The sequence below is a fragment of the Balaenoptera musculus genome, chromosome 1, assembly GCF_009873245.2.
Source record: "Balaenoptera musculus isolate JJ_BM4_2016_0621 chromosome 1, mBalMus1.pri.v3, whole genome shotgun sequence".
In the NCBI taxonomy this organism is placed as follows: domain Eukaryota; kingdom Metazoa; phylum Chordata; class Mammalia; order Artiodactyla; family Balaenopteridae; genus Balaenoptera; species Balaenoptera musculus.
Window position 1 is genome coordinate 65931915 of NC_045785.1, and position 13443 is coordinate 65945357.

Below are 13443 nucleotides of genomic sequence, written 5' to 3' on the forward strand. Positions count from 1 at the left end.
TTAATAATGTAATAAAGGCACGTCTGTAACAAGCTTAGACAACATTATCCAAGTATATTTTTTGGCAATAAAACTGAATAACTTGGAAATATTGGCAGTTGCTAAGAATTACTTTAGGACTCAGAACATTTTTTATAGCCTCTGTACTCCTGTGTCAGTAACACAATTGATTTTAAGTATTAAAATGCCTTTAAAAGCATTATCACTCTATTTGAATTATCATTTTACCTCTCTGTTCTGTCTTAATATATGAATATTCAGTTTGAACATGCATCATATAGAGAGGGATTTAGACTCCAGTAAGTTAGAGGAAGTGTGTAGTTTAAATTTTCATTCTTTAATCCATCATTATTCTTTTGATTTTAAGTTCATGAATTTCTTTCTCCTCCCTCCCTCCCTCCCTCCTTCCCTCCCTCCCTCCCTCCCTTTCTCCCTCACTCCCTCCCTTCCTTCCTTCCTCTCTCGTTCTTTTCTTTCTTTCTTATTTAACTGCTGCTAGTCTGACCAATCCAAAACACAAATCTGAAGTGAAAATAAAGGTCTTTGAGTATCAAAGAAGGAAAAAAGAGCCATTTACAAAGCTGAAGTAAGTTAAAGTAGAGGAAGGCCAGATAAATTCTTATACATAATGTTAAGGCTATTGACTTAAAATTGGTTATTTGCTCTTCTCAGGTAACTCTCATGATTGACATGTTTCCCAAAATTGGAAATTAAATTAAGGAGTAGAAGGTGGAGCCAGGCAAGTGCCACTGGAAGGTTCTCCTTATACAAGTAGAGATGAAGTAAATGTCTCCAGTTATTACAGAGGCTGGTGTTGTTTATTTTGGAGGAAAACACAATTATATTAAAACTTGAGGCTATTTTATACTGTATAATAACTGATACTTATGAATATAATTATATTTGTAGGCTCTTTTTGGCAAGTAGGTATGTTTATTTTATACCTTTATAACTTGATTATAAAATTAGTTTCTATCAAAATGTAAAAGAAAGGTGTAAAGGAAAGGAAAATCATCTGTAATTCTTCCACCCAGAGATAGATACTCATGAATGTTTGAATGTAATCAGATATATATCTTCTTAAAAATTAGTATTATACTATATAAATATATGTAGTATAAGTGCCTGACAATAAGCTTTTTTGATTGTAATATAAATGCCTGACATTTAGCTTTCGATTGCTGAGGCCTCTGTTTCAAAGGCATCCATCTTGAATCAACTTATTATCAGCTGTATGACACAGGTGCTAGCAAAACACTAACCCGACTTTTCCCTTCCTGCACCCTAATTCCTGCTCTTATGTTTTAAATCTAATAAAGAGTAAGCCCACGAAAGCCTAGGGACCCCATCCTTGACCCCAATAGAGGTAGAACCCCAGATACACGCTTTCTCCCTCTCTCTCAACCTGCAACTTCCCTGTGTGGCCCTCAGGTGTGTGCCATGTATTCTCTAAGAGCTGTGAGTAATAACCTTGTCTTTTCAAAGTTCCTTGATAGTTGTTGCTGAGGTATGTGTTGCAATCATAATAAGAACCACAAGGGCAGATCCAGCCACAGCATTGGCTCTGTTGGAGGAAATGTGTTGGGGAGCTGCCACAAGTAGTACAGTGCCCCAAGCATTCCCAGCCAATAGCATTGCTGTCAGTAGGATGAGACTAACATGAAACAACGTACGTAGTTTTGTGACTAGGTATCTTACTAAACTCTCCTATTAATTTTAATCTTTTTTGCTTTTTCCGTTTCTTCTCTTACATTTTTTAGCTTTTTCCGTTTCTTCTCTTACATTTTTAGTTGGATAACAGTATCATCTGAAAATAAAAATAATTTTGACCCTTCGGGTACAATAGCTGGACATCATGTTTTGGTTTCCTGACTTATTTATTGTACTGAAATTTCTAGTCAGTGTTTAATAACTGTTGCTAGTGGGCTTCCTGACTTGTTACCGACTTTACTTATTTATTTAAATAATGTCTTTTTTAAAAATTTATTTGGTTGCACCAGGTCTTAGTTGCAACAGGCAGGCTTACTTAGTTGCAGCATGCATGTGGGATCTAGTTCCCTGACCAGGGATCAAACCCAAGCCCCCTGCCTTGGAAGCATGGAGTCTTAACCACTGTGCCAACAGGGAAGTCCTTTGTGACTGTCTTTAAAGGAAATGTTTCTAGTGCACGAAGGAGGACTTTTTTCTGCTTCAGCCACACAGATTCCCCCCACCCCTACCTTCCTTTTCCTGCCTCAGGGCATTTTCATAAGCTGTTTCCTCAAACTGCCTCTTCTTTTCACCTTAATAACACTTACTAAATCTTTATAGAGATCTCAGTTTAAACATTTCTTCAGAGAGGTTTCCTTGACACCCATATGGCTCTTTAAAGTCTCCTTAATATCTGTTCTTTCCTTTTCCCATGCTTAATTTTGTGTATTTGTGGTTCTTTTTTATTTGTGGATTCAGATTTCTGGAAAATTGTGTGTTTGTATTTTCTCCCAAGACTTCTTTCATTCATTTATTTACTTATGCATTCATTTAACACAAATGTTTCAAGCCCACTTTATATGGAGAGCACTATGTTGGGCACTAGAGATTAAGTGGTGAAATGATCTGATATGGTCCTTGCCTTTGTGATGCTTATAATCTAGCAGTGAATAAGTAATGTAATTGTGATAAGAGCTAGGGTGTGTGGATGCATATACAAGAAGGAGTTAACCCATATGGGTGTCAAGGAAACCTCTGAAGAAATAATGTTTAAACTGAGATCTCTAAAGATTTAATAAGTGTTATTTAGGTGAAGAAGAAGAGGCAGATATCATTGCAGTTTGAGGCAACAGCTTATGAAAATGCCCTGAGGCAGAAAAAGGAGACTAAAAACCACCAGTATGGCTGAAGCATAAACAAAGTCCTATTGTTTTCCTTCACTAATAACTTCTGCTTTTATTAATATTACTCGTTTTTCTTCATTTTTAAAGAGCTGCTAGTTTTTCTGTCCTCTATTATCTCTTAGTTCATTTTACTAAAAATATTTAAAGTTATACATTTTTTATTGAGTATCACTTAGGCTGTAATAATTTTTAATTTGATGTATTTTTGTTATTTTCTCAATTGTTTCTATTTGTAGTCTTGATTTCCTTTTTTGGACTAAGAAATATTTAGCAAGTAATTTAAGTTAATGTATGTATTATAAAGAATTTATTGTGAGAAGATATTGCTGGCCTAACCTGGGAATGTTTTATGGATCTTTAGCTGGATCTACCTAAAATAGGAGAGAGCCTCTTTTAAAATCTGTTCTGTCTGGGATGGCTTTATTTTCTTCACAAATTTATACTTCTAGACTTCAAAATGCTTTTGTCTTATCTCCCTTAGATAACCATTAACTGGAAATCTTCACTGTTGCCAACTAAAATAATTATGGAACTAATTTTTTATCTCTATATTTTTATCACATTAATTCATGTATATGCTGATATTATACCAAATTGTATCAGTTATTGGATAACTGTACACATTTTTAGATTTTTTCAGAGAAAAATTATTATATAAGGTAAATATAGTGGACTATTGTATATATATATGAACCATTTTTCCTAAGTTAAGGAATACTAAAATTCTTTTCCTTTTTCTGCTATAGATTAAAAGAGATGACTTCAGTGACTTTTCTATTATAATTCAGTGTGAAGCTAGCTTTAAGCTATGTTTAAATACAACTCAATGTGATGTGCCTGCCTGAGGCAACTGACATTTCAAATTGTGCTTCTTTTCACCCAAATAGCAAGAAGGTCTGCTCTTTCCTGTAGTTGGAGCTATTAAATGAAGTTAATTTAAGAGGTCAGAATCTAACTTGTGACTTCTTAGATTCTTTCATTTGCATTACAAATCGTTTGAAGGGAATGAAGCAATTGACCAAAAAATATTGAAGAAAGACTAGAGTAAAACATTATTAATTTGAACTCGCTTATTTTTGAATATCTGATCATCTAGGCATAGGGAATGAAAGACAGTAGATAAAATAATTTACAATGGAAATCAATAAGATTTTACAGGAAAGATTAAACTATTCACTAGAACAAACTTTCCAATCACTATCAGTACCTGAGACTCGAAACCAAATATTGCATATTACCCCACCTCAAACAAATGTAAAATTTCTTTAGCTAAACTGAGTTCCAAACCAAAATATTATATTTTGTTAAAATAATCTCCATATTCACACAGCCTTCTCCCTTCTGTACCTGTGTGTTAGTGTCCAAATTTTTATCTTATAAGGATATCAGTCATTGGATTAGGGCCCCCCTTAGTCCAATATGACTCATTTTAACTTGATTACATCCGTAAAGACCCTATTTCCAAATAAGGTCATTTTCGCAGGTATCAGGGTTTAGGACTTGAACTTGTATCCCTATATTTTTTTAGGGATACAACTCAGCCCACAATAGCACCCATCCTTGCCTTTAATTTTTTCAACCTCCCAATAACCTTCCTGTTTAAGTATATTCCTCTCAGATTTGTCCTCTTCTTTCTTCTTAGTGACCTTGTTTCAGGTATCATTTTCCTCTCGTGTATCTTCAAACTTTATCTCTTTTCTGGCTGTTTCTCATCATATAAACATATTCAAGTCATGTTCATCTTAAAAGCAACAATGAATCCTACCTATCTCAACCCTATATTTCTTTTTATCTCCTACCCCTTCTCCTTCCTATATCCCTGAACATGTGTCTTATATTCATATTTACTATGTCTTCTCTTCAAATCACTCTTCAATCAACTGAAGTCTGGCTTCTGCCCCACCACTGAGACTGCTTGCTCTTGTCAAGAGTTTCAGTGCCCCCTTTGTTGTTAAATCAATGGACACATCTTAATTCTTCTACTGTAAAACTCAGTGCCTCACTGGATTTTTTTGGCCACTCTCGTCTTCAAGCCAGACCCTTCAAATCAAATCCCTTGATTTCCATGGTATTTCACTTTCCAGATGTTTCCTCTGAGTGCTTAGCCTTCTTGGAAGGCTTTTCTTCCTCTACTTACTTTATAAATTGTGATGTCCTCCTAGGATTAATTTATCTTTCTCTTCTTACTCTATAGTCTTTTTGTGGTTAGTCTTATCTCCTTGCATGTCTTCCACATCAACTATATGATACTGATCTCCCAGAATGTATGTCTTCAGACCATATTTCTTTTCTGAAAGATCCTGATTTCAAGTCTTTTGGATATATACCCAAAATGGGATTGCTAGATTAAGACCACAGTAATTTATAACCTCATACCTTTTAGGATGGCTATTGTGAAAATTTTTTTTAAGTGTTGGCTAGGATGTGCAGAAATTAGAACCCTGTACACTGTTGGTGGTAATGTAGAATGGTGCTGCTACTACAGAAAATAGTATGGAGGTGCCTCAAAAAATTAAAACTAGAACTACCATATAGTGATCTTTGAACATTACAAAGTAAAAGCAGAACATTTATACTTGATATATATTCACATTCTTTAATAGTTTCTGAGACTTCTCTGTTGCTGATACCATGTTGCTGCTAGGTGTTTAATTATAAATTTTTGTTCACAGCTTATCCCCAGAACCCTGAGGGTTGTAGTTGTGCTTCAAGGACCACCATAGGGTGAGGCGCATCCAACCGGTGTGTGTCTGGACCTGCTCCCTCGGGCTTGAACTGAAGCAGCCCACTTCATGTGTTTTATGTATTGTTCTTGCATAAATATTTCCTTTTGCAAAATAAATGCTGCTAAAAATATTTGAAAACTACTGGCCTAGTGTTCTCTTGTACTGTACTTTAAAGCAAAAAGAACAGTGTCTAAAAATATATCTACCATTTATATTTTCAACTCTTGTAAAGTAGGCTGGTTTTTTGGATTCTTCCTTCCTCTCCTTTTTCTGAATTAGTTTTATTGTTTTTTGTACCTACTTAAATGAAGTGCAGGGAGAGGGCTTTGAAATGGCTTTATTAGGGTGGAGACTTTTCTTTTTAAAATAATAATATGTATTTAAAAATAGGAATGTAGTGATAATGAAAAGAAAATATGTACCCTTGAAAATTAGTATACAGAGACTTATGGTGATATATTCTATTTGAAGAAAATGGCAATACTGAAAAGAAAACAGACCTTTATGTTTTAAAATTATGTCAAATTCTTACTGCCAAATAGTGTTTAAAATAAGAGATGACCTCTACATATAGAAATATTTAATAGAGAGAGAAATATAATCACAATTAGAATTTTAAAGGGTGACAGGAACTAATGTGAGATTGTAATAGTTTTGGTCATAACATTCGTAAAAGATCTCTGCTACATAAATTATGTCACAGGAACTAATGTGAGATTGTAATAGTTTTGGTCATAACATTCGTAAAAGATCTCTGCTACATAAATTATGTCATAGTTATAACTTAAATCTCTATATTAAAGGCTTTTGTAATATATTTTCAAAAGTGCTATTATCTTGTAAAAATTTTTAATCTTGATTATTTATAGAGTAGTATTGGAATAAAAAAAAAAACCCACATGGCTTTAAGAAATGAATATATACAGTCCAGTCTATATTTTTTAAAAAATCTGTATTCATATATATATGAATAGAAATAACTGGTAAGATATATACATCAAAATGTTAATACTGGATATTTCTTTTTAATGTGGTTAATGGTGATTTTAATTTTATCATTTTCTTTGTTTCCTAAATATTTGCCCAATGCACATGTGTTTCTTTTGTAATCAGGCAAGCAAAACCAAATTAATTTTGTTTTTGAAATCAGTGTTGTAACTTTTTGGTCATATTGTGGTATATAAACAAATAGAGCTGAGGTCAAAATGATCAACAGCAGTGTCTAGGTGAGGTTAGGAATGAAGAGAGGTCAGGAAAGGATTGGGCTGGTAGAAAATGGAACAACATTTCTCCATGGCCAAAGACTAGGTGAAGCAGAAGTGAAGAAGAGATCTGGCAGGATGGATGTTGTGGTCAGAGACTGCAGTGTCAAAGTTTAATGTATCTGAGGTGGGGAAGTTCTACTGAAGACAAGATCCACTTTAGAGCCTGGGAGTAGAGTTAAGCTTATTGCAATTTAAGAGTCCAGCAATTTTATGACAAGGTCATTATATGAATTGTTCCTGTTGATGTTGTAGGAAGATTCTAAAAGTTAGGGCAGGTAAAAAATGTGACTAAAATTTCATAATCTTCATTAATAAGGGGGTGGTGGCAAGTCTACAGATGATAGCAATGAGGAGTGCTAAAAAGCTTTGTAGTGGAGTGGCTTAAGTTTTAGATGATTGATATGTTATATATATACCTCATTTTACTTATTTGTTTTATTTACATATCAACTTGTAAAATATAAAGTGTCAATATAGATTATACTTGGTACAAAGCCTTAAGGAAAATAAGGCTTACTATTTCAAAATTTAAACTAATCAAACTAACACATTATGAGTACTACAAAATGTCTCTTAGGTCCATGGAGAAAAATTACTTTACTTGATTGTTGCTTAATCAGTGATATTAATATGTATTTTAAAACTCTTACCAAAAGGGTATAGCCAGCATATTAAAAAGCAGACTTTACAGAAGCACGTAGCAATAAGCATCCAGCATTTTCTAGAGTGTTCTAAAATCTGAATTACATGAGCATCAAGGTCTCTAGAGTCTTTCTCTGCTACGGGGCAGGAACTCTTCATCACATTTCATCAGACTATGTTCCTTGCATAAATCCTTTCTTTGCCCTAATTCCATGCTAAGCAATTTATTTTCAAACTACAAATTCTCCTTTCAAGTAGTCAATTCTGATGCAATACCTGGTTTGAAAACGTGAGCTTATTCTTATACAATTGATATACTAAGGAACAAATTGAACTTAATGTGTATTATGAATTTCAAATTTACTTGTGTGTGATTTTATCCATGAGAAACACTAGGTCCACACCCTGGTCATCTTCTGGTCACAGTTCACATCCCTCCCATGTGCAACACTTATTCATCCCCTCTCTTAGGATCCCCTCAGGTTTAATTTCACTACAACATCAGCTTGAAAGGATCTTGCCACCTAATCAGGTCCAGGTGTAGATAAGGCTCCTTGGGTGTGGTTCCCTCTGAAGACCTGTAAATGAGATTATTTATATCCCCCACATGTTCAACATGCAGTGGTGGAATAGACATAGGGGAACCCCTTATAGGTAAAGGTGGAAAATATAATAGAAAGCACACAGCAGTCACTGCACCATAGCAATTCTGAAACCCAGCAGGCACATGTTGCGAATTCCTTGAATAAGTCTCAGTCCTACTTCATAGAAGTTGTTTTCCATGACTCTTGGCTCTGCCCCTGGAGTCATGGCTTCATTCCCTCTGCCTTTTGAATCATCCTTCCTTCTCTACAAGAAGTTGTCTGTGTTTATAGCTGAGTAAACTTAGACTGCACCTGCTGATCTTATATAGGCTTTTTTGAAGCAAGGAGTTCAGGGATTGGTGGACTTTCACAGGTGTAACTGGACAACCGTGACATCATCTGTAGAAGTAGGTTATAGGAGTCCAAACACCTCTTTTTATTTCTCACCGTCTCTTTCCCTTTCAACCAAAGTGGGTAAATTCTTTTAAAAACATTGTGGGCTTTTTATGTGTCGATTTATAATACACTTTTTAAAATAAAAGCCATAAACACAAATTATTAAGAGATAATACTTTCTCTACTTTGGCCTCTTGTGAGATTGTTATGGGGAAAGCCCTTAAGATTTTTGGAAGCGCTTAAGATTCTTTTTTTTTAGTAGTTGACTTATTTATTTATTTATTTATTTATTTTAACATCTTTATTAGAGTATAACTGCTTTACAATGGTGTGTTAGTTTCTGCTTTATAACAAAGTGAATCAGATATACATATACATATATTCCCATATCTCCTCCCTCCTGCGTCTCCCTCCCACCCTCCCTATCCCACCTCTCTAGGTGGTCACAAAGTACCGAGCTGATCTCCCTGTGCTATGCGGCTGCTTCCCACTAGCTATATATTTTACATTTGGTAGTGTATATATGTCCATGCCACTCTCTCACTTCGTCCCAGCTTACCCTTCCCACTCCCTGTGTCCTCAAGTCCATTCTCTATGTCTGTGTCTTTATTCCTGTCCTGTCCCTAGGTTCTTCAGAACCTTTTTTTTTTTAGATTCCATATATATATGTTAGCATACTGTATTTGTTTTTCTCTTTCTGACTTACTTCACTCTGTATGACAGACTCTAGGTCCATCCACCTCACTACAAATAACTCAATTTCGTTTTGTTTTATGGCTGAGTAATATTCCATTGTATATATGTGCCACATCTTCTTTATCCATTCATCTGTTGAGGGACATTTAGGTTGCTTCCATGTCCTGGCTATTGTAAATAGAGCTGCAGTGAACATTGTGATACATGACTCTTTTTGAGTTATGGTTTTCTCAGGGTATATGCTGAGATGATGGCCATTCTGACTGGTGTGAGGTGATACCTCATTGTAGTTTTGATTTGCATTTCTCTAATGATTAGTGATGTTGAGCATCCTTTCATGTGTTTGTTGACAATCTGTATATCTTCTTTGGAGAAATGTCTATTTAGGTCTTCTGCCCATTTTTGGATTGGGTTGTTTGTTTATTTGATATTGAGCTGCATGAGCTGCTTGTATATTTTGGAGATGAATCCTTTGTCAGTTGCTTCATTTGAAAATATTTTCTCCCTTTCTGAGGGTTGTCTTTTCGTCTTGTTTATGGTTTCCTTTTGTGTGCAAAAGCTTTTAAGTTTCATTAGGTCCCATTTGTTTATTTTTGTTTTTATTTTCATTTCTCTAGGAGGTGGGTCAAAAACGATCTTGCTGTGATTTATGTCATAGAGTGTTCTGCCTATGTTTTCCTCTAAGAGTTTGATAGTGTTTGGCCTTACATTTAGGTCTTTAATCCATTTTGAGTTTATTTTTGTGTATGGTGTTAGGGAGTGTTCTAATTTCATTCTTTTACATGTAGCTGTCCAGTTTTCCCAGCACCACTTATTGAAGAGACTTTCTTTTCTCCATTGTATATTCTTTCCTCCTTTGTCAAAGACAAGGTGACCATATGTGCATGGGTTTATCTCTGGAAGCCCTTAAGATTCTTAAAAGCGTTTTCTCCATCTGAAAGATTCTATGAGATATGGCCTTGGATTTTTCTGAGGTCTTAACAAAAGTCTTACAACCCTACTCTGGCTTTGACCTTAGCCTGGAAGCTACTAGGGTTAGAGACAGTTTTATTTTCAAACTCAGTGAGTCCTATATCCTTTATATTTAACAGCTTATTATTTAACTAATTTCTTTCCTTTCATGTTTTATCATAGACAGTGAGAAGAAGCCAGCTGGTACTTTTAATATTCTGCCTAGAAATCTCCATAGTTAAATTCTTTACATCATTTCCTATTTCCTATGCTACCAAACTTTCCAAAACTACATAAAAAGATTTGCCTTTCCTCCAGATTCCAGTAACATTTTCCTTACTATCCTTTGAGCACTCATTAAAAGCCTCTTCGAAGCCCTTTAGACTTCCACAAACACTCTCCTCAGAGCCATCCAGCTTTTGCCTGGTCCCAAAGTGAGCACCATATATTTTATGTTTTTGGTATGGACATCTCCACTTCCAGGTTTTAAATTTTGTTCTAGTTATCTATTACTGCATAATCTCCCCCACCTCAAAATAAATAAATAAATAAACCTTGATGGTATAAAACAACCATTTTATTATACTCATGGATCCTATGGATCAGGAATTTAGATAGATAATAGTCTTCTTTAGATAGATATACCACTAATTTAGGTAGATCACTGCTGTTCAGATAGCAGATATGACCTTTCTCTGATCTTCATTTTCTGAGGTCTCATCTGGGAAGACTTAAAGCCTGAGAGTGTCTTGATGGCTGAGGAATGGAATCATCTGGCAATGTCTTCACTCACATGTCTGGCACTTGATGCTGGCTGTTGGCTGGCAAACCTACGCATGGTCTCTCCCTAAAGCCTGGGCTTTCTCACAGCATGATGGCCTCAGCCCTCTTAGATGGTGGCCTAGAGCTCCAAAAGTGAGTGTCCTAAAAGGACAAGTTGGAAGTGCATGTCAGTTTTATGATTTAGCTTGTGAAATCAAATTGTATCACCTTTTTTGTGTTTAGTTGATCGAAGCCATAATAAAGATCTTCCTAAATTCTAGGAGGGGGGACATTGACCCATTATTTGATGGGAAAAGGGTCAAGGTCACATTGTAAGAAGAGCATGTGGGATATGATATAGCGTTGTGACCATCTTTAGGAAAATAAAATCTGCCACACCAAGTCAGCCTCAGTGAGAGGAAATACATATTTTTAAAGCTCCATCTCTTTCACCATAGTCACTTGCGCATTGGTCCTTTGAGCAAGCACAAAACTGGCTGGGGGAAAAAAGTGGCATACACAGAATATGTCATTTGTCAACCTGATTATTGGGAACCTCCTCTATAGTGTATGTCCTTTGGTATGCATTCACGCAGGATACACCTTCACATTGTTCCTATTACTAAAGGTCTATTCATTTACTTCTTTCCCAGACTTCCTTATGATTAATCTTCCAATTCTATTTCAAGTCCCTGACAACAAAACCAAACAATTAACCATTGTCTATGAATAAGTGTAGATCTGTACATATGCAATTTCTTAATCTGGATCAAGTGGATAATAAACATACTACTCAAAGATTTAGCTCACTGGGGGGATTTCCCTTCATCACTGTTCCAGAACACTCCCAGTTGGGCTTGTACTGCTGCAAAAGTCCACCTTTTGTTGGTGCCAGCATATCATGTAGAATTGTCCATAAATCAGACTTGAGTTTTTTTCCTCCTCAGCCAAATACTCATAAGGAACATACCATGAGGACATAGATGTTGTCAGAGGATGGTGGGAGCATTATTCAATATGTGGAATAAAAAGACAAAGCTGAATTGATGGCTTACTATAATAAGAGAGAGCTTTGCTAGTCAGACACAGTCTCTCTGAATAGAGCTTGGTTACTTCAATAAGATTGTTGTTGACTGATTGGTACTCACAGGTGAGTTTATTGGAGCAAATCTATTCCTGATTGGCTGAATTCCAGAAGCAAGGGGCTTTCTTTGATTGACTGTATGCCACCATGGCTACAGAACAGTAAGTCTTTTTTAAGAGCATGGGAACATTTTTTTATTCCCGGTCCCCCTTTTTGGTCCTCATTCAATCAAAGCTGCAGGAGAGACCAATGAGGATTGTCTGGAGCTTTACACACTGTTGTTGATTCTCCAGGTAATTCTTTGTTGTGTGGGACTGTCCTGTGCATTGTAGAATGTTTAGAAGCATCTCTGGCCTCGACCTACACTCTCTGCAGTTGTGACAATCAAAATGTCTCCAATATTGCATGGATAAACAACAAGGTCCTACTGTATAGCACAGGGAACTTTATTCAATATCCTGTGATAAACCATAATGGAAAAGAATATGAAAAAGAATGTATATATATGTATAACTTAATAACTTTGCTGTACAATAGAAATTAACACAACATTGTAAATCAACTATACTTCAATAAAATTAAAAAAAAAGTCTCCAGACATTGCCAGATGTCCCTTGTGGGGCAAGATCACCCCAGTTGAGAGCTACTGACACAGACAAACCTATTACAAACAAGAAAGGTACTGTAATTGGCCAAATTGTATACTTTTTTTTTAAGTGCTAGCCATTTATTTATTTACTTTTGGCCGTGCCCCGTGGCATGCAGGATCTTTGTTCCCTGACCAGGGATCGAACCCATGCCCCCTGCAGTGGAACCGTGGAGTCTTAACCACTGGACCACCAGGGAAGTCCCCAAAGTGTATACTTTTGAACATTGTCTCAAGTTCCTCAACCAACCAAAGGCTAGAAAGGGGCAAACTATCAACAACCTGACTATCATTGACCCCAGAATATGGACTAAACAAAGTGATCTTCTTTCACAAATGAAGAAGACAAGCTTTGAGGGAACTCCAATGAAAATATTGACCAATCATCTTTTCACAAATTTATTGCCAATCCAAAGGGCCTTCATAAGACAACTTCACAGCCGCATAGCACAGAGAGATCAGCTCGGTGCTTTGTGACCACCTAGAGGAGTGGGATAGGGAGGGTGGGAGGGAGACTTAAGAGGGAGGGGATATATGTATACGTATAGCTGATTCACTTTGTTATAAAACAGAAATTAACATACCTTTGTAAAGCAATTATACTCCAATAAAGATGTTAAAAAAAAAAAATAGGACAAGCTTCATAGGTGTATGACCTGGGCAGTCCAACAAGTCCCCATGCTTAGAAGGACACCACACTTGCTTTTTCTTCTGTTTTCTTCTGTTGCTATCTTGAAATTTTTAATAATTAAAATTTTTTCTATGGGCTCACAAATTATTTAGTTGGTTCTGGACCTCCATTCACTAGAAGTCATGGT